The sequence below is a fragment of the Teleopsis dalmanni genome, chromosome 1 (assembly GCF_002237135.1).
Source record: "Teleopsis dalmanni isolate 2A chromosome 1, ASM223713v2, whole genome shotgun sequence".
Taxonomy (NCBI): Eukaryota; Metazoa; Arthropoda; class Insecta; order Diptera; family Diopsidae; genus Teleopsis; species Teleopsis dalmanni.
In genome coordinates this window covers 160,332,195-160,351,703 of record NC_051846.1, presented here as the reverse complement: position 1 = coordinate 160,351,703, position 19,509 = coordinate 160,332,195, and the positions used below count along the sequence as shown (strand labels likewise).

General features: G+C 26.9%; 1 protein-coding gene across 1 annotated transcript in view; it reads left to right on the top strand.

The window, feature by feature from the left end:
* The first annotated feature begins 3,335 nt into the window (after window positions 1-3,335).
* LOC119669667 (uncharacterized oxidoreductase SAR2567) overlaps window positions 3,336-19,509 on the top strand; it is a 48,202-nt gene continuing 32,028 nt past the window's right edge. Inside the window, exons 1-2 of the mRNA XM_038079655.1 lie at window positions 3,336-3,493; window positions 3,715-3,771. The gene's annotated coding sequence lies outside the window, so the exon portion shown is untranslated. The remainder of the gene's footprint in view (window positions 3,494-3,714; window positions 3,772-19,509) is intronic.

The window sequence follows — 19,509 nt, the reverse complement described above, 5'->3', positions numbered from 1 at the left end:
TCTCTCTAAATATAAATAATAAACCATTTTTTTTTATAACTTATTTATGAATTCTGCTGCAGCTATAAGTGTAGAAAATAAAAAAAAAAATAATGGAAGAGTATGTGAGATTAAAATACTTTAACTAATTTATATATTAGAATGTTTGTTATGTTTTGTTTCCAAGTTATGATGTGTTCACATTTATAAATTTGATTAATCAAAAAATTATATTTAGTACACACATGTAGCATAATAGTGGTGTATACCAGTATATACTTACTGTAGTAAATTACCCTGAAAGCTAGAATTTTTAAATATCATAAATCAAAAAATAATAACAATATTTCACCTATTAACGTTCCAAGCAATTTATAAGTAAATACGTTTACATAGAATATAATAATCCAATTACACATAAATTTCTCTAGACTGAGGCATATTGTGATGCCTTCAATTGTACTGCTTGAGAGATCATTATAGGAAAACTGGTTTCAATTGTTTTCCACTGCAATAAGCGCAACAAATTTGTTTCAGTGCTACTGAGGATTCGTTTTGTTTGCAAAGAATTTATTGAAATTTTCGGTAGCTGCTTTGGGTTAAAATTTTCCAGAAGCAATTGTCCGATCTCCTCACGTTATCAATAAACTATTAAATGTGGTGGATTAAAGTTACGCCGCAGCGAAAACATTTCGCATACGAGTTGACTGAGTAAGCGACTTGCTTTTGGTCTGCTGGAAACATATTTCTGGAGTCACTTGAAAATAATGGAAATGGCTGAAGTGAAGTGGGGAGCGTAACCGCGTATGCTGAAATGATCAGTTATTTGCAATGTGTTTGGAATGCGATGCAAACCTGGTTTAGTTGGATCACTTCGTTGTTCGTTGCGTAGTAAACGAACAGGAGAAACTTGATGTGTCATAGTCAATGGAGAAAAGTAATTGGTGTTCATTTATATTTAATTTTCTGCTAAAAGCCAAAATATTAGCAAAATTTGTTTAATATTATCGGAATGCGGAATATAAATAGTGTTCATATATAGAAATATATAGTTAATTTTTTGTAGCTAATAGACAAGTTAATTTTATATTTCTTAAAAGAGTAAAAAAAAACTGTATTCAAAACTGTAATTGTATCTTTAATTTACTTTCTATTAAAATATTAGGATATTCCATATTAATACTAAAATATATTAAATCACATAATTTAAAATTTGAATATATCAAATATCAAAAGGCGATATTATTATGTAAGAAAAGTATGTTTCTTGTGTAATAATCTTCTCTTAACTTCAAAACCGAAGCATGATGTTTATGGTATATGTAAATCAAGTTAAACTTTAATTAATTTAAGTTAAACTTCATACATTTGCTATATGGTATTTTTAATTTTGTGTTTCATTGAAAGAACCTTAAAGTCTCGTTAAATTTTGTGGGCCGCGGGTCGTACTTTGGACAGCCCTGATCTAAATGATAGTCTTTTATCTAATCTTTTTAAATCGATACTATAAGGTGTAATAAATGCCATTAATCAATTGTTTCTACAGAAGGTACTCGTTACGAGTAATAAAGTGTCAATCTCAAAATCCTGAGACTCTTACTTTTACGATAGATTTCACTTCCTTTGGAACATTTCCGGTAAAAATCTTTCCACATTTTAAATGTTATATAAGCTAAAGCCTCCAGTGTATAAAAATGACCGCGTGTACTTCTTATAATATTGTTTTATTTATTTGTATGTTAATATTAAAATTTATTTAATGTTAACTATGAAGAAGGAACTGGACTGCTTGGTTCTTCGCCTTGTAAGTGTACGTTTTATATCATCCATTGTTTGCTAGTAAATAAAAATAAATAAAATTGCAGTGTAGAAATTACAAACTTTTGTTTTTTAAAATTTATTTTCTTCAGTACTAAAAGTTTAAAACAACTCAAGCGAAAATTTAATTCGCTTATTATTTAATTAAATAATAAATTGAATTATTTGAAAATAGTTTCTGACATTTAAGTCAACTTCTGTCAAGTATAATATACTTGATGCTATTTTACATGGTTACCATCTGGTGGTACTACCGACTCATTTATTTCTGATAACTCATAGTGTTCTATAATTTTAAGAAAATTTAAGCCATTTCAACCTTTAATAAATTGTTAAAATGCTCTTCAAGTCTTTTAAGTGACTAAGATTCTCTAGTCTCTAGAGTGTAAATTCCTAGTATGGTACACTTACAACAACAAAACAGATATGTAGTAATTTACTTCAAGAATTGTTGATATTTAATTTTATTTATTTAATTTTCTAATTTACATGGTTTTCTAACTGTCAGTAACCCTTCAGTACCTTCACCATGAAACTAGCACCTCTATTGAGCATCTCAATAAGTTCACTACATTTTTACTAATCAAAGTTTGGACATAAATAAGTATGTGTGTGTAGGTATGTATAATTATGTATTTGTATGAAAGTATAGTACTTAATACTATATTAAGTACTCTATATGTACTTAATATTTGTAATTATATATATTTTTCTATTGACACAGATTTTAAACAATTTTAATATATTCTCGAATATCTGATTTACTAGACGTTCACTTATTTGCTTAATCCACATCTATAAGTATTTATTATTTTTAATTTTATTTAGTGTTACATTTTTTTTTTTTGTTTTTTACCTTGATTTATTAAATTAACAATTAGACAAAAAATAAAAATATTTTTCCCACTAATATTATTAGTTTTATTATATGGTTTTTTTTTTGACTCTAGCATATCTAATATTTTATCAATGAAACCACAACAAAAGCAACAACAACAACGAGTCTCTATTTTCATGCATATCAAAGCATCTTTTTACTTGAGAAAATGCAATCAACGCTGAATAAAAAATTTATTGCATCATTGATTCTAAGGCTTGTCGAAATTGAACCGTAAAATGATGCACAGCGAGAATCACAATATGACAACAACAACTAAAACAACAACAGCGGCACCAGCAACAACAAAATGTCAAGACATTCTTGGTGTAAATCAGTGGAACCAATACGATGAATCGTCTTTGCAGTTATATGGAATTTTGTCGCCGTTAAGAAGCGTGTTTAGCCAAGTGTAGAGGGAAGAAGTGAAATGAGTTTGTTTACATACAAAACTTTAAAATTCAATAATAAAAAACAAAAAAAACAAAATGTTATTTTATATTATCGCCTGCATCCCGCAACAGTCTTGCCTAAAATTTGTACGTTAACTTAAGCCGTTGAACGAAGAAGCAATGCGACACACGAAAACAAAACATGTTAAGCTCGTTTTATTAGACGTCTTTTTCGTGGCTCGTTTTCTTCCAACCCAAAACCCGTCTCAGCAGTCTTCGGTTTATGTTCAACGAATAAGCAACGTTGTCTCGAGTGTTTCGCTTACGGTGCGCCGTGCGTGTGACTTGGTTAAGTGCTTTCAATAAAATTTGAGAAAATCGAAAAATACGTCAAAATACGTCAAAAACAAAGTTCAAATTAACTTTGGTCAGTGTGTGATTGTGTTAATTGAGTTAATCTTAAACTAATTTCAATTCAATAATAATATACACAAATATATATTTATATAGAAAATATTTAATAATTATTTATTTTGATTTTTAATTACTTAATTTAAATTAAACAATTATATACGCATTATAGTTTTTTTTCGCATCAATCATTTCGATTAATTTTCGATTATTTTGGATTATTTTTGAATTTTACAGCACTTTAAGGACTTACAACATTTGGATTATTTATCATTTAAAACTCTTTTAAAAAAGGTTAGTAATAAATATTTTTTTTAAATTAAATAGTCTTACCTTTAAGCTAATATAAGATTCATATAATTATGAATTATTATTATTTTAATCAATTTGAACTTACATATGAATTAAGTCGATGGCATGCAAGCCTTTTTATACTCGTACAAAAAAGATTATTATAGTTCATTAATTAGTAATAGTTTAAGTTGCTAACGCGATTGAGAGTTCAGTCACGTGTAAGCTCGGCGGTTTATTATAATTAAAAATTATGAAGATTTTACTAAACAATATATAAAAGCTATAAAATGTTGAGAAAAAATTTAGTCACAAACACGCATTCACGTTTTGCATTGAAAGTAAAATGTTTTTTATCATAGACTATTATTATTGTTTTGTTTCTCTGAAAAGTATTAGAAATAATTGGGTAAATTACACATGTTTTTTAACGACAGTTTTTAATTTTTTATAATAGTTTTTATTTAAAAAAAATTTATTTCTTTTTGCACAAATTTTATTCTTATTTTTTTTTTATCATTTTTATTGTATGTTATTTATATCATTTTAATGTGTTTTAATTAAATAAAAAAAAATGATAAATAGATATATATAAAAAAAATAATAAAAGAAAATAGTTACATAAATAAATTATAAAATAATTTAGTTTAAAATTGTTTATAAAATTTTTATTTAAAAAAAAATTTGTTTCTTTTTACCACTATTTTATTCTTCTTTTTATTTTTTTTTTGGATTTTTTTTTGGATTTTTTTTTTTTTTTTTTTTTTTTTTTTTTTTTTTTTTTTAAAGGGAAGCAAAAAAAAAAAAATTCTTTTGTTTTAGTTTTTAAATTTGTATAATATTTTTTATTTAACTATAAAATTTGTTTCTTTCTACATAATTTGTCTCCTTTTCTTATGGTTTTTGTTATATGTTATATTTATATTATTATATGTTATATTTATATTATTATATGTTATATTTATATAATTTTGATGTGTTTTAATTATATCAAAATAAATGATAAAATAAATAATATATAAAAAAGAACAATAAAAGAAAATAGTAAAAGCAATAATAATAAAATTATGCAGTGAAACTCCCCTAACTCGAAGTTCCCTAAGTCGAATTATTCCAAAACACGAACTCCTAGTACGAACTTCAAGTTTTCAACAACTCTTCTTGTATTTTTTTCTCTATAAGTTGAATTCCCCTAACTCGAAGTAAAAATTATCAGAGCTTTTTAACACTTCCCTTTAAATTTGTTTTCACAACTCGAATTTTTTGTTTTGCCTTTATATTTTTAAATACTTTTGTCAGTTACTTTTCTAACTTGGGCTACATTTTTAAATTCTAACTTTCGGCGACTCTTAGATGGCTAGAAACTGCTCTATTGTTATGTGATGATCCTTAATATGATGATAGAGTTGTGCTTATTATCAGTGAAGCTGTAGACTTTCAATCACAAAAATAAGTAAAAGAAATTTGAAATAATTGACAACCCCGGAAAAAATTAATATAATTATTAAAGTAGTAAAAGATGACAAAAAAAAAAGATATAGCCGAAAAATATGGAATTCCTTGTAACACCTTATCAACGCTTTTAAAAAATAAGAACAACTTAAAAGAGAGTTCTGTAATAATAAACGTAAACGGATTACAATACGTAAATACGATAACGTGGTTGAAGTTATGTTACAATGGATAATTAACATAATGCAAGAGTCCTTACTTTTATTATTTTTTCTGTTACGAAAAATTGATGATCAAAAAGCATACCTATGTATTAAAGCAGTACTCCTACTATCCTGAAGATAGGACCACTCTGATTTTGTTTCATTAAATTATAACTCAAAATACACTCATAAATAAACACCAGTCAAATGAACAGTTCACTTTTAAATTTATATCTATTAAGGTCATACCCAGGTATTTTTATAGGCATTTTATTTTTTTCATTGTGACTTCATATTCTCTGTAAATTTTTTTGTTATTGATTAAATGATTAAAATGATTAATTGTTATTATGAATATATTATTAATATTTATTGTAAAAAGATTGACTCTCTCCAGCAGTGGCATATGCAGATGCCAAAGAGCAGGCACTTGTGATAATGAATATTTTAGCTTAAAATATTAAGATGAATCCACAGTGACAATTGAACTTATGTTCTTAGATTTGTGAGGTAGACGCTGGCTCCTTTGAGGCTATTTATTTATAACATAAATGAAATATGAATTAGGTATTAATTAATATAGTAACAAAATCAATCAAAACTCGTGCTGACGTTCGATTTTATCTAAGCGTGCTTCTTTGACAGCTAATGTTAAATATATCAGCTAAAGCTGAAGCTAAAGCTGACAGCACTGTTTTATCTTTTCTGCTGAGAACACAAAGGAATAATGACTTACATTTTATTTGCTCTGCTGCGCAATTATTTACTTATACAAATAATACTTATCAGATTATTCAAATTTCATAGAGGTCTTCTATAATCTAATCGATTACAATTAATACTAAATATAGTTTTGTAGCGTTCATAAGTTCTCAAGCATCAGAGGTTCCTGTATTAATATATTATACTAATATATTTCATTACTAATATTATTACAACGAATTATTATAGTTAGTACTACAACTAGATACTATAGCTAGCACCACAATAAGTTACTGCAATTCGTACTACAACCACTTGCTAGAACTAGTACTACAGCTAGTTACTCTAACTAGCTATACAGCTAGTTACTGCAACTCGTTAGCAACTAGGAACAACTAGTGCTATAATTATTTACTTCAACTAGCTATACAGCTCTTTACTATGTTACTGCAACTCGTTACTACAGCTAGTACCACAACTAGTTACAGCAACTAGTATTACTACAGTTATTCTCACATATTAAAGTTATCCAACAACCAGATAATATATTCTTATTAAAATCTTATCATATTACATTTCGATGTATAAACAAAAAAAACTGTAAAATCTTTTATATTAATTCAGGTTTAAAAAAAATTCTTTATGTACACATATATTTATTTATATTCTAATAATATTCAAAGAATTTGAATAATTATAGTTTGTTTATAGATACGAGCTTGAGTTTAAATCAACTCAAGCCGTTAATATAACTTTCAGTTTTGATTCACAAAATATCTTTTCTGTAACATAAATATTTCAATACTTTTTGTCTTAACCTCGTTTTCTGATTTTCTGATTTTCTCATTTATCGCACAGTTTGGCTTCCATTTACTTTATTAAATTTATATACACACAAGTGTATAAATGTTAATATTAGTATATATTTAATTATGATAATTTTTTCAACTTGATTTTTTAATAAATATTTATTTAATACTTTAATGAATTCCATTTTTTAAAGAATGCAAAACTTCGATTATTTTTAAAACTTGCTCGACCATGGATGGATGGATGCTGTCATTTCGATTCAACTTTGTAATTCCTTAAGTGAAAAATGTCAAACAAGCAAAATAAAACCCAAAAGTTGATTTTAGCTGTGAAAACATTTGTTACTAAAAAAAGAATTCAATCATTAAAAACACACACCTTTAGGTTTTGATGCTTAATAGCAAATTTATGACATAAGCTCAAATTAAAAAGTTATTATAAAATTATACTCACTTGCATATATTATATATATGAGAAGATAATCTTCATACAAAATTATCTTTCATTCAAATGACGAGAAAAAAAACAATTTGAATCAAACTGAACAAATTTAAGGTGTCACAGGAAATACTTAGCAAACTAAATAAGAATTACAAATCATTAGAATTAAAAAATCTAAGAATATGTCTCAAGTTTCTACAATTCGAATGATAATAATTCTCACTTAGTTTGCATAATATTTTCTGTAAAAAATCAAGAATTGCTATTCATAGTTAATTATTTTTATATGAAACAGTTTAAAATATATTTTATGTTGATAATATGGATGATTGCAATTCTCAATTAGTTTACATAATATTTTCTATAAAAAATAAGTAATTGATTTTCCTATTTGATTATTTTAATATAAAATGTTAGGTAATATTAGACATTAGTACTCTCCGCACCATTCTTAATCAATAAGTTATCTTTAAGTTTAATCTGCATATGCAATGTGCGATGATTTATATCATATTTTTTATGTGAAAGAAATTATTCTTTTACATTCAGAGAGGGTTTAAATAAAGTTGAAGGTGACATGTATATATATATATATGTGTGTGTAAATAAAAAGACATGAATGGTTTACAATTCTTATTTGGTTTGGTTTTTTTCAATAAAGACTGAATTATTGCTTTTTATGCTTGATAACTTTAGTATAACAAATAACTGCGTTAGTTGGTGATTATTATTTTTGTTATAAGTCCACATCACAAACATATATTTTTAAAATGTCAAATGGGCAAAATAAAACCCAAAAGTTTATTTTATCTGTGAAAAAGATTTGTTACTAAAAAAAGAATTCAATCATTAAAAACACACCTTTAAGTTTCGATGCTTAATAGCAAATTTATGACATAAGCTTAAATTAAAAAGTTATTATAAAATTATACTCACTCGTATATATTATATACGAGAATATAATCTTCATACAAAAATATCTTTCATTCAATGACGAAAAAAAAAGCAATTTTGAATGAAACTGAAACAATTAACATTAAATTACCATAATTTTAAGTTCAAAATTATTCTTTCCTTATTCTTTTTTTTTGATATTTTACAATATTCAAATAAAAATTTTTCTCATTAAATACAGTATAAAGTTCTTGCTTCATTAACTTTATTTTATTGTCTTTAAATGTTGTCTTCAAATGCAAGAATGCATAATAAAAACATTTTTATCTGCTATATATGTAATTTATCTGTAAATATACATACATACAAGTATTTATAAAATCACATCGAGTAAATTTGTTTATATAGCAAGAAAAGAATTAGCTTTGACTTCAACCAAACTTCAATACTGTTTATATATTATATCATATATAATATAATATATAATATAGTTTTGTTGCGCGCTAATGATTTACTTTATTTTTAAAAGACATTTTCAGGTTATATATATTTATATATATATATATAAATAATTTCAAGTTTAATTACACAAAGCCCTTTAAATTTTTGTAAACAAAGTCCAGAATCCTGGTGAAGAGCTCCTTATCTGTACTGGTGAGAAAAATTCCAGATGAAACAAGTTTATTTCATGCGTTGTTAAAGCTGGATAGTCACAAAGAATATGCATAGTTACTTCCTCATCTGAGGGGCATATTCACATTCCGTACAGATAATTGAAATATTAAAATCAATATAGGCTAAATAATAACTCTTTAATTTGAAGCAAAAAAAAAAAATTGGAAGCAATGGTTTGATTCACACCTTCATTATATTCAAGAAAGAAATTGCCTATCACACCTTTAGATTTAAAGTCTTACCATAGCTCGCTACTTATTATAGTGCCATGAATATCCTTGGTATTTTACACTATACTATATGTTTGTCAAAACTAAAAAATTTTCTCTTAATATAAAATATACATACCTATATATGTATATATATATAAATAGAATTCTCCACAATAGTGTGCTTTGCTATGGTATACCTAAAATGAAAAATTCCAGTTCAAATTTTTTTTTTATTTAACTCTAGAATTTGGTCGAAATGACTAAATACTAATTTTGTTCATAAATCATTAATTTAAATTAATTTACATACCTTTAATTATCAACATAAAAATTTTATATAGCTTTGTTTTTATCACCAATTAACACCTTTCCTTTATCCAGGGATCATTAATTATTGTAATCTTTTACGCACATAAATTAATATGCCTACGGTTGCTAAGATAGCATTTATTGTGCATATATAAAATTAATGACTTTACTAAATTTAAGAATAAAAATATATTTTTAATGTTAAAATGTGGAGAATTTTATTTTATTTCATACATATATTATAATATACATAAAGTACCATATATACGCATAGTATGAGTTTTGTAAATGATTTAAATATTATAGTCAGCAAATAATTGAAGGGTAAGCATATTATATATGATTTACGTACATGTATAATGAAGTGCGAAACTAAAATTAAAAAAAATTATTATATATTCTTTAATATATAACGTTAATGTTTATTTTATAGTTTAATTGTTACAGCAGCTTACTTTAATATTATAATAAACTAATTATAATTAATTGCAGTCTTGCAAAGTCATCTCAAGTTGCACTAAATGCAAGAACACCATGTTAAAATAGCAAGAGTGCGAGAACATCTCTGTTGCAGAACTGCTGTTTTTGTAGCTTACCACATCCACATGAGAAGCAAAAGATATCAAAACAGCTGTTTTTTCGGTTTTTGTTTCGTTGCGAGGATATATACATGGGTTTAGGTGTAGTAAGATAGCAAGATCGTTGTCTATTTGTAAGCTCGCGCAATCTGTGCATTTCGTGTACCTTGCAATGAGTTTGCAAGACAGAGTAAATGGTCGCATTGATAAAAGAATTGTCAACCTATCATATTTAGAGCATTTTACTTATGAATAAGGCGTCTTATAATGTTCAGACAGAACACATTCAATTCCATTGGCATTCCATTGGAATTGAATATTAAAACGTCAGAACACATATTCTGTGAATGGTTTGAAAACAGAAAGCGATTGATTTGTCCATCTTAGAAAATGGGCTTGTTAACATAAATAATAGGTCTGCACCACGAGTTACTCGTAGTAAATCTCAAATAAAATACAAGTAAATTACAAACTGAGAGCGTAATATAAATAAAGTGCTAAATTACGGTCTTTACATAGGTTTTCATGGAACAGCTTTCTGTAAAATCTGGTGAGAACAACAGTGCCGCGCAAATAAATAATACAAAAATTTTAATTTAAACCAGAACGGCTGATTCACTCATCACACAAATTTTACTTGAAATGAAATGTACGAATAAAGTCTGTGTAGCATTTTTAAATTTCGACAGGGATGTTACACTCTCTCAGATACACTCATTTACTCGAAAGTTTGCTGGTAGAACGCAATTATTTATGCACAGTGTTACTCAAAGTTATTACGAATAGCTCGTGGAACAGCTAAAACAAAACACAACTGGGTGATAAGTACACCTGAGCCTGATCACCTGAGCCGCGGTGTATAGTATTTGCTTTATATTAAAAATAATAATAATAATAATAAATAATATATGCATCTAGAATGAAATCTATATAATTTCATTTTCAATTAGAAAATATTATGTAAAGTCATTTAAAATTTTTTTCTTGTAGATGAATATATATATAAATTGTCTTATCAATTATTTTATAATAAATAGATTTTTACTTTCATTTCGTTTTTATAAGGAATTACAAAATATTGGTTAACTTATGGCACGCATTCACTGCAGTTTGATTAATTTACGCCCACCATAAATCGCAGTCACATGATCTGAAGTAAATCATATCGAAATATCTCTAATTTGTTTTTATGTTCGAAAAGCGAGTTATCTAATTGTCAGGCTTAGTTGACTTTTACTTATTTGTACAAATTTTCGCAATCAAATTCCATTCCGTGGCATGGCATAATTTGAAGTATATTTCACGCAAACTCGAGCATGCGTGTTTTTGTTTAAACTTCATTTTTTGTAATAAATTTTTATAAAAAACTAGATTTAGAAATAAAAAATTTTATTTATGGCGTAATTTTGGATATTTTGAGAATTTTTTATTTATTAAACCGGCATTAATTTGTGGTACTTGTTTACATTTTGAAATAACTTATAAGAACTAGAACTACATTTTACTCGACATTTATTTTTAATGTTTCTAATTAAATTTTTATCTTAATATGGATTTAGATTAACTTTTAAAAATACAAGTTTTTCTTAACCAGATTCTGTATTTTTAATTAGTTTTTTTAATAAGGTTTATATAGATTTACTGTTTACTATACATGATTGATTTTGTATTATTTTGTGCTAAATAAATCTTTTTTTTTATTAAAAATATAAATACATATAAAAATTCATCATATATTGACATTTACATGATGAATTTTCTATATACCTAATAATATTTCGAATCTTTCTTTATGCACCTCATCTATCAATAAACAATACTTACACCTCGTCTATCAACAAACAATACTTACTGTTTCAAATTACAGTAGAATAAAAGAGAGAAAAATAACATGTTATATATAACATTATATATACAAATATTCCAACTAAGGTCATTTATTGTAGACATCTGACACCAATGACTTGACATAGCTTCAGCCCCATAAAAAGTAGTCGTTAATGTAAAGGCATTTAATCGCACGTATAGGGGACTAGTTGACAAGACCATTTCTGGAAATAAAGTTCACACCAAATTGATTTCGCAATAAATCGATTGTAAAGCGCGCTATATGGCAAGTCTTATTGGAACCAAATGTTGTCGATGTTTAACTAATTAATTTTTAGAAACCAAAATTAAAACACCATGGCTCAATAGCGCTCACCATTCACCGTAACGCAACTTCTTCCTCATTTCGAAGGAAATAAGGACCGATGCTGAGTCAATCTGTAAACCGCAGCAAACAGTCAATTTTGACGGATTATCTTCGGTTCATATATGGCAATTTTACTTATTGACGTGGTCATTTAACCAGAAATGAGCTTTATCACTTAACACAATTCTTCTCTTCTGAACTTCGCGAACAGTTTTATTTTTTTTAAAATAAATTTCCAAAATTTGGAAGCATTGTTTGCTCTAGCGTTAAACGATTCATGTTGGTTTACTAAACCTTATTGAACAGAAATGTCTACACAGCTTGACATTCTGAGATTTCAAGCCATAGTTATCGATATCGATAGTTCTCATGCACAATGCAGTATAGAATACTGCTACAGCTTTAGAATATATTTCGATTTTTTAAATTTTCTGTACAAGTACAAGTACTTGACGTCGTCTCTAGCACAGTACCAGATAATATGTTTTATTAAGTGCTTCGGTTAATTAATGATCTTTGAGATTTTCTCATTTCAAATTCGGTAGTTCAGCTTATTAACGATACCACTAAAAAAAACCAAGCGTTGTAATCACAAGGCGTAGCGCTCTACAAACGTAACATATATTAGCCCGTTCCATTAACATTACCCAAACGATAATTAGCAAATTGATGATTTTATTTAACAAATTAACTTTAAACTGTTTAAATTTATTATAAAGGATAAAAAGTATATTAAAGAATACAAGAACTTCTTTAGCTAAATTAAGAAATGGTAACTTTGTAAACCCATAAAATACATAAACTTAATGGATTTATAACTATTTTAAGTAATTTTTGTACTTTTCTTATTGTAAATTAGAAAGTTGTTCAGTTATTTAACATTTAACATTTAAAATTAACAAACCAAGTAAAATCCAATATAATTCAAAAAAAATCGAATGAGTTCAATGTGGAAGGCCTGAAAATATAGGTCACACTACCAGAATTGTACGGCTAAAACAATAAATAAATAAATAACTACACTTTAAAAAAAATGTGTAGAATGTGTTAAAGATTTCTCCTTCAATCAACAAATGTTTAACAAATTAACACTTTTTTCTAAATGAAGTGAGATGTAAAAATTATTAATGTTTTTTTTTTTCTGTAAACTTATGATTGAAAATTAAACGAAAAAGATTAAATCTGAAATGAAAGATGAAAGAAACAAAACTCACTGGAAATGCATTCGAGAAGAGTAATTAAAATGGAGACCTGATGTAAATGCTTGGTTGTTTGAGGATTGAAAGATTTGTAAAGATAGTTCGGTTACAAAACTGAAAAGAGAAAAATCAAAATTTATGAAAAATTTATGAACAATAAAAAAAAGAGTTAGTCACTTAACAATCAATACAAATAGAAACTCGCTGAGGTATTTAAAAAGAAAACAGCAATACGAGTATAAACTCAGGTTGCATTCCACAGGTATCGAGTAAAATAGAAAGTGAAAATGCACTCTACAGAAGTTTTAATAAAAAACAAAACAAAAAAAAAGTATTATATCTATGTATACGAGTATATTAATAATATTCGAAATTTGTGGACAGACGCATTTACGATGGTCGGGTAAATCACCAAGTGCACTTTGCTTGGTGATTACGATTTTTTAGTTCATTAACTGTTGAAATGCATTTCTTTTTGGGTTTTGCTAACACAGAAGAAAATCGTAGAAAAAATAAATTAAATTTAAACTTAACAAAAATGAAGACATTGCAACTAAATACACACACTAGGTATATAGTATATACTATAAAGCACAGATATAAATACAATATTTATAAAAGTACGAGTACTCTTAACTATGAAAATAGTTTAAATGTAATTGGAGCACAAATATAATTTTTACGCTGAATCAAGCGTAAAATTGTGTTTTTTTAGTTCAGTTTTCAATGTAATAATATAAAAAAATTACATTTGTAACAAATTTTTATAATTGTTTTTACCTACAAATTGCAATGAATACTCTGAAAATGCAGCGAAGAGTTGTAATTCGACATCGGATTGGAAAATGTATGGGCAAACGTACGGGCGCTCTAAGACCTGAGCGTAAATAAATTGCAATTACGACGAGTCTTGTAAATTGTGTATAGAAGCAATTGTAGTTTTTTATAAATTTTTATTTTTATTTTTTTAATAGTTTTCGAAATTTCATTTAATGATTGTTTAAAATTTTTTTTAAAAATTTATTTTTATTTTGCAAAAAAAATTCATTTCTAAATAGTTACTTAATTATTGAAACAATTAATTTGTAACGCAAAAACCTTTTGACTTATAAACTAATATTAAATTTGTATTTAAGAAATCATTTTAAGCTTCTATAATTATTAACATATTAATATTATTATTAAAATATTATTGAGAAATATTTATGTAATGTTGAGCCTTTTCCGAGTTAGTGCATCTGGGCACTTTTACTCTTTGATAGCTGGGAGGTTTCTGTAGAGTCCCACCCAACTCACTGACTAATTTGTGTTTTCCTCATAATTTTCGTGATTATTCAATGACTGATCTAAGATCTGATCTAAGACCTGATCTAAGATCTGTAAACACTAACGCCGTGCAGTTAGTGATTACTCTGAGATTAGATAGTGCTAAGTACGGCATCCAGTCGGTTTTCGCATACAGCTTGAGAGCTCTGTTCCTTATCTATTTTTTGACCGATTTTATTCTAAGGGTTCTTAGCATGTCATTCGTGCGGATGTACCATGGCACTTTTAAGAGTCTTCAGAGAGTCAGACTTTGAGCAGCTTATTAAATTAAGTAGTTCCTTATGTCTGTGCACTAACATATAATTATACGATAATATTATTAAGACTGAAGTTTCGCAACAGTTTTGATTCAGAAAATACTCACACTAACCTCGCTTTACACAATCTTAAAACAAATGCAATCTGTATTCTATTAGGAACATACTCTGAACTACAAAATAAACTTTTATTATTTTTCTAAAAACATTTTTTATAGTGAATCAGCAAAGTGATTACAGTAATTAATTATTCCATTTTCGATTGGTAAATTTGGGTTAACTTTTTTAATTGAAATTCACTTTTAGTGTAATTTTCATGGATAAATCTGGATGGGTAAATCTGGAGCGAAATGTATAACACTTGAGATTAATTTATAACACTCTCGACATTTTGCCAGAGTAGCAAGATTACCCTGAAATAACAGCTATTTTATATATGATTTGGCAAATGAAGTGTAATTTCGACATCGACACATGCATGTTAGTTTACTTTAAAACGTTCGATTGGACAATAATATTTGACAAATCGTGACTAAATCTAGACTGAAATCAGATTTACCCATCGAAAATGCCATATGGATGCTCACACTAATACCGCTTCACACAATCTGAAAACAAATGTAATCTATATTCCATCAGGAAGACTACAAGAAGACTCTGGACTACAAAATATACTTTTATAAATTCACTCCATAACTTTATATCATATTTGAATAAAACATTTATTACAGCGGATCAGCAAAGCGATCACAGTAATAATTTAGTAAAATTTCTAAAATTATGCAGATAATTTCAAATTTTAACTATTCGCAAAAATAAATATCCGGATTAATTAACAACTGTTTGAGAAGCGAATGTTTGAAAAGTTTAGTACCTACTAAAAAATACCTTGTAGTAGTTTATGTTTCATATATAATTTCATAAAAACAAATTTCTAAATAATCTTAAATAGCTTTCTGTGTAAATAATTTTTTTGATTTAGGATTCCAAATTTCATTAGGTTCACCGAAAACCAGATTCAGTTCTCCGGTTATATTCTCTGACAATCACAAGAAACGAATAAATAAATTCTGCTTCTACAACTATTGTTCACTTCCCGCAGTGGGGCATAGGGCTTTAATAATTCTTCTAAATCTTTATTTAGTGCTTTTCTGTAGAGACAAAAATCTACGGGTGCTTTACTTTGCTGGAATGCTATTACGCTTTTGACATCAACTTATGACTTCTCAAGCAGTTATGTTATCATTGTTACAGTCTAATGAGTGGATATTTAGTTGAAAATTCCGGTTTGGTGATAGGAACTATCATTTGGGTTTTTTTTTACTATTATGTTATTGTCCAATATCATTTTTATGCTATTCTAAATGTGTATTACTTTTCCATGTGTTAGCTTAAATGAGATTTTTGCAATTTCGTATTATTAGTCTAAGACTAAAGACATTTTAGCAGTTCCTAAGTATAAATAGTACATATAAAAGTATTGACGTTTTTGTAAGGAATAACCTATTAGATCATTCCATAGTTTAGATTTAAATAGTATGTACTTTTACTCGAAAAACTTTAGTAAAATTTACCATTAGGACAGCTGGATGTGTTTTGAGTTTTTATATGCCAACATCACTTCATCCATTTTTAAGTTTTGAGGCAAACGTAAGCAACATGTACACTTTAAAAATTTCTAGAAACTCTCTACATAAAAGAAAAGGGAAGATATCTTTCTTCATTCACCTTTCTTAAAAATTCAAAATTAATGTTGCCCGAAAAGAAGTTATTTTCATGGAGGATATCTGAAAAATAAAAAATGGGATTAAACTTGAAAATTTGGAAATGTGAGATATTCTGTTAGCTAACCACCCTTGTTAAAAATAATGTTGGGAAGTCATGTTATTATATAAATAATATAATATTTTATATTTTTTTATATTTAATTATAATCAGAAGAAGCAATGGTAAATACTGCAACTTGTGATCTTAAAAACTACTGTGCAGGACAATTTAAAGCTAATGACAAACCTATCAATATTTTGTTGTTCTTGTCAATGCCCTTTAGTCCTATTATCGACGGGTCATAGTTGACACCATCATGTCCAGTTAAGAAACTATTGACTAATTTGAGTGCAGATTTTATTTAGAAAGAGAAACTTATAATTTTTTTTGTTCATAAATTGTTCATATTGTTCATATTCAATTCTACTTAGAATAGTGATAAAATATTTTATCATAAAATATTAATAAATTATAGAAACAAATAAAAATGTTTGCTAAACTAATAAAAAAATATTAAATAAAAATAACTAATAAAAATAACTAATAAAAATAACTAAATAACTAATACTAAATAAATATATTTTAATTTTACAGAATTTTTTTATTAACAAGAATGTATCTACAAAATATTCTTAAGGCATAACTAACTGAAACTGTAATTTCTCTATTCGATGTTTAACTCGATATTTACGGGTAAAATACCGGAAATATAACCACACACTTTTATGCAACTAACTACTGTTGCTGTTGCATAAAGAATGACTTAAGCGCGATAATTAAGTGTAATTCTACTTTTGCGACATTGAAAATTTGCACAATCTAACGCAGCTCGTCCGTCCCATTTAAGATCCACTTAAGCATAAAATAAATCGTCCAACGGATGTCATAATTACGAAATGTCAGCTGAGCGAACGTCGCGCATGTCGCATAGAATTTTCTTAATGGCACTGAGTCGCGACTCGCGAGTGGAAAATGTTGCAAGTTCACTGAAATCGACGTTGCGAAATTGTGCAACACTTAAATGCCAAACCATTTGAAACGCAGAGCAATTAACATTTGCAAAATCCGTTGGCTCGAGAGCTGCAGTCGCTTCAATTGATATCACTCTGGCTCACTCTAATTGCGAAATTTAATGTCACTTGATCAAAAGTTGATCATCTAAGGAGATACATAAATATCTATAGTTATAGTTATACATAAATATCTATATTATAGTTAAAGCCGTGCAATTCAACTAAATAAATTTTAAATGTCTTGTTTCTTATTAGTGCTTTTTTTTAATCTTTTTTTTTTAAAATATTTTTTACTTTATTTTTGTTGTTATAGCAATTATGCAATCTCAATGCAATTGTTTGTTATTTTAAAACAATGACAATATGCAAATGAGTTTTGTTGTAATAACGACAAAATCTATAAATTTTACTAAAACTTATGAAAAATGACTCAACACTTTTTTTTGCTGAATTTTGTATTTTCAGTAATTTTTTTTTTTTCATTTTACAATTGTACAAACTTTTACCAATTAACATAGTTAAATTTACTAAAATAGACATGGCCTTTTGTTTATCGATGTTTTTCTTGTTTAATTTGTAAAAGCAAACCATAGTATTTTATAACACTATTGTGTAATATTTGATGAGTAATTAGATATGTTTATAGTTACCGATTTGCAATGCCTATATATACCATTTTGGAAGGAAGTCTTGTAGAATTACTCTAACTAATTTCCTAAATTATATTTTCTTCTCCAAAATGTTATGATAGCTCTGCAAATATAACACAAAAAACATAATGAATATAATTTTAATTGCAAATAAATCCTACTAATAAATCAATAATGAATAGTAAATATTGACACGATTCCGTTTCCCTTTATGACCATTTAACAATAAATTTTAGTAAAGATAGACATTTTGTACAATTAATTTCGCTAAGCGATATATCAGTGAAGGTTGGTTTTCGAGATATTGAGTCTATGGTAGTGTTTGCATTGTATATTTATGCCGTTTTCGATTGGTAAATCTGGAATAACTTTTTCAATCGGAAACCACTTTTAGTGTAATTTTCATTTCCGATTGGTAAATGTGTATAACACTCGAGATAAATATATAACACTCGAGATTAATTTATAACACTCTAGATCTTTTGCCAGAGTAGCAAGATTACCCTGAAATTAACAGCTGTTTTATATGACATGACAAATAAAGTATGATTCGATTCGATTTATATATGTATTTATAAAAAAATATAAATTTCTACTACCATTACTACAAATATGTTAGATTACACTAAAAAAACGTCATTAGATTACTCTGAAAACGTTCGATTGGGCAACAAAATTTGACTGTTCGGGAGTAAATCCAGATTGAACCCAGCTTTACGAATCGAAAACGCCATTAATGTTTAATCCACTTTTACTTTATTGTGAAGTTTATTACTTAGGTAATTCAATAGTTAATAATAATGTAATTTCGACTTGACTAGAGTGAACTGTTTTTTTTTATAATATTAGACTTAAAGCTCCACCATGATCATCATAAGTGTCGTACTTTTAACTGAGCCAAAGAATGGTTAGAAGTCGATCCAATTTTTTACCTCAACATAATCGCCAACGAGGCCCACTTTTCAATAAGTTGTTTTATGAATAACTAACTTTCCCGTATATAATGCCCATAAAATCTAATAGTAATCCATCAACTATTGACACACTTTAAAAAACTTT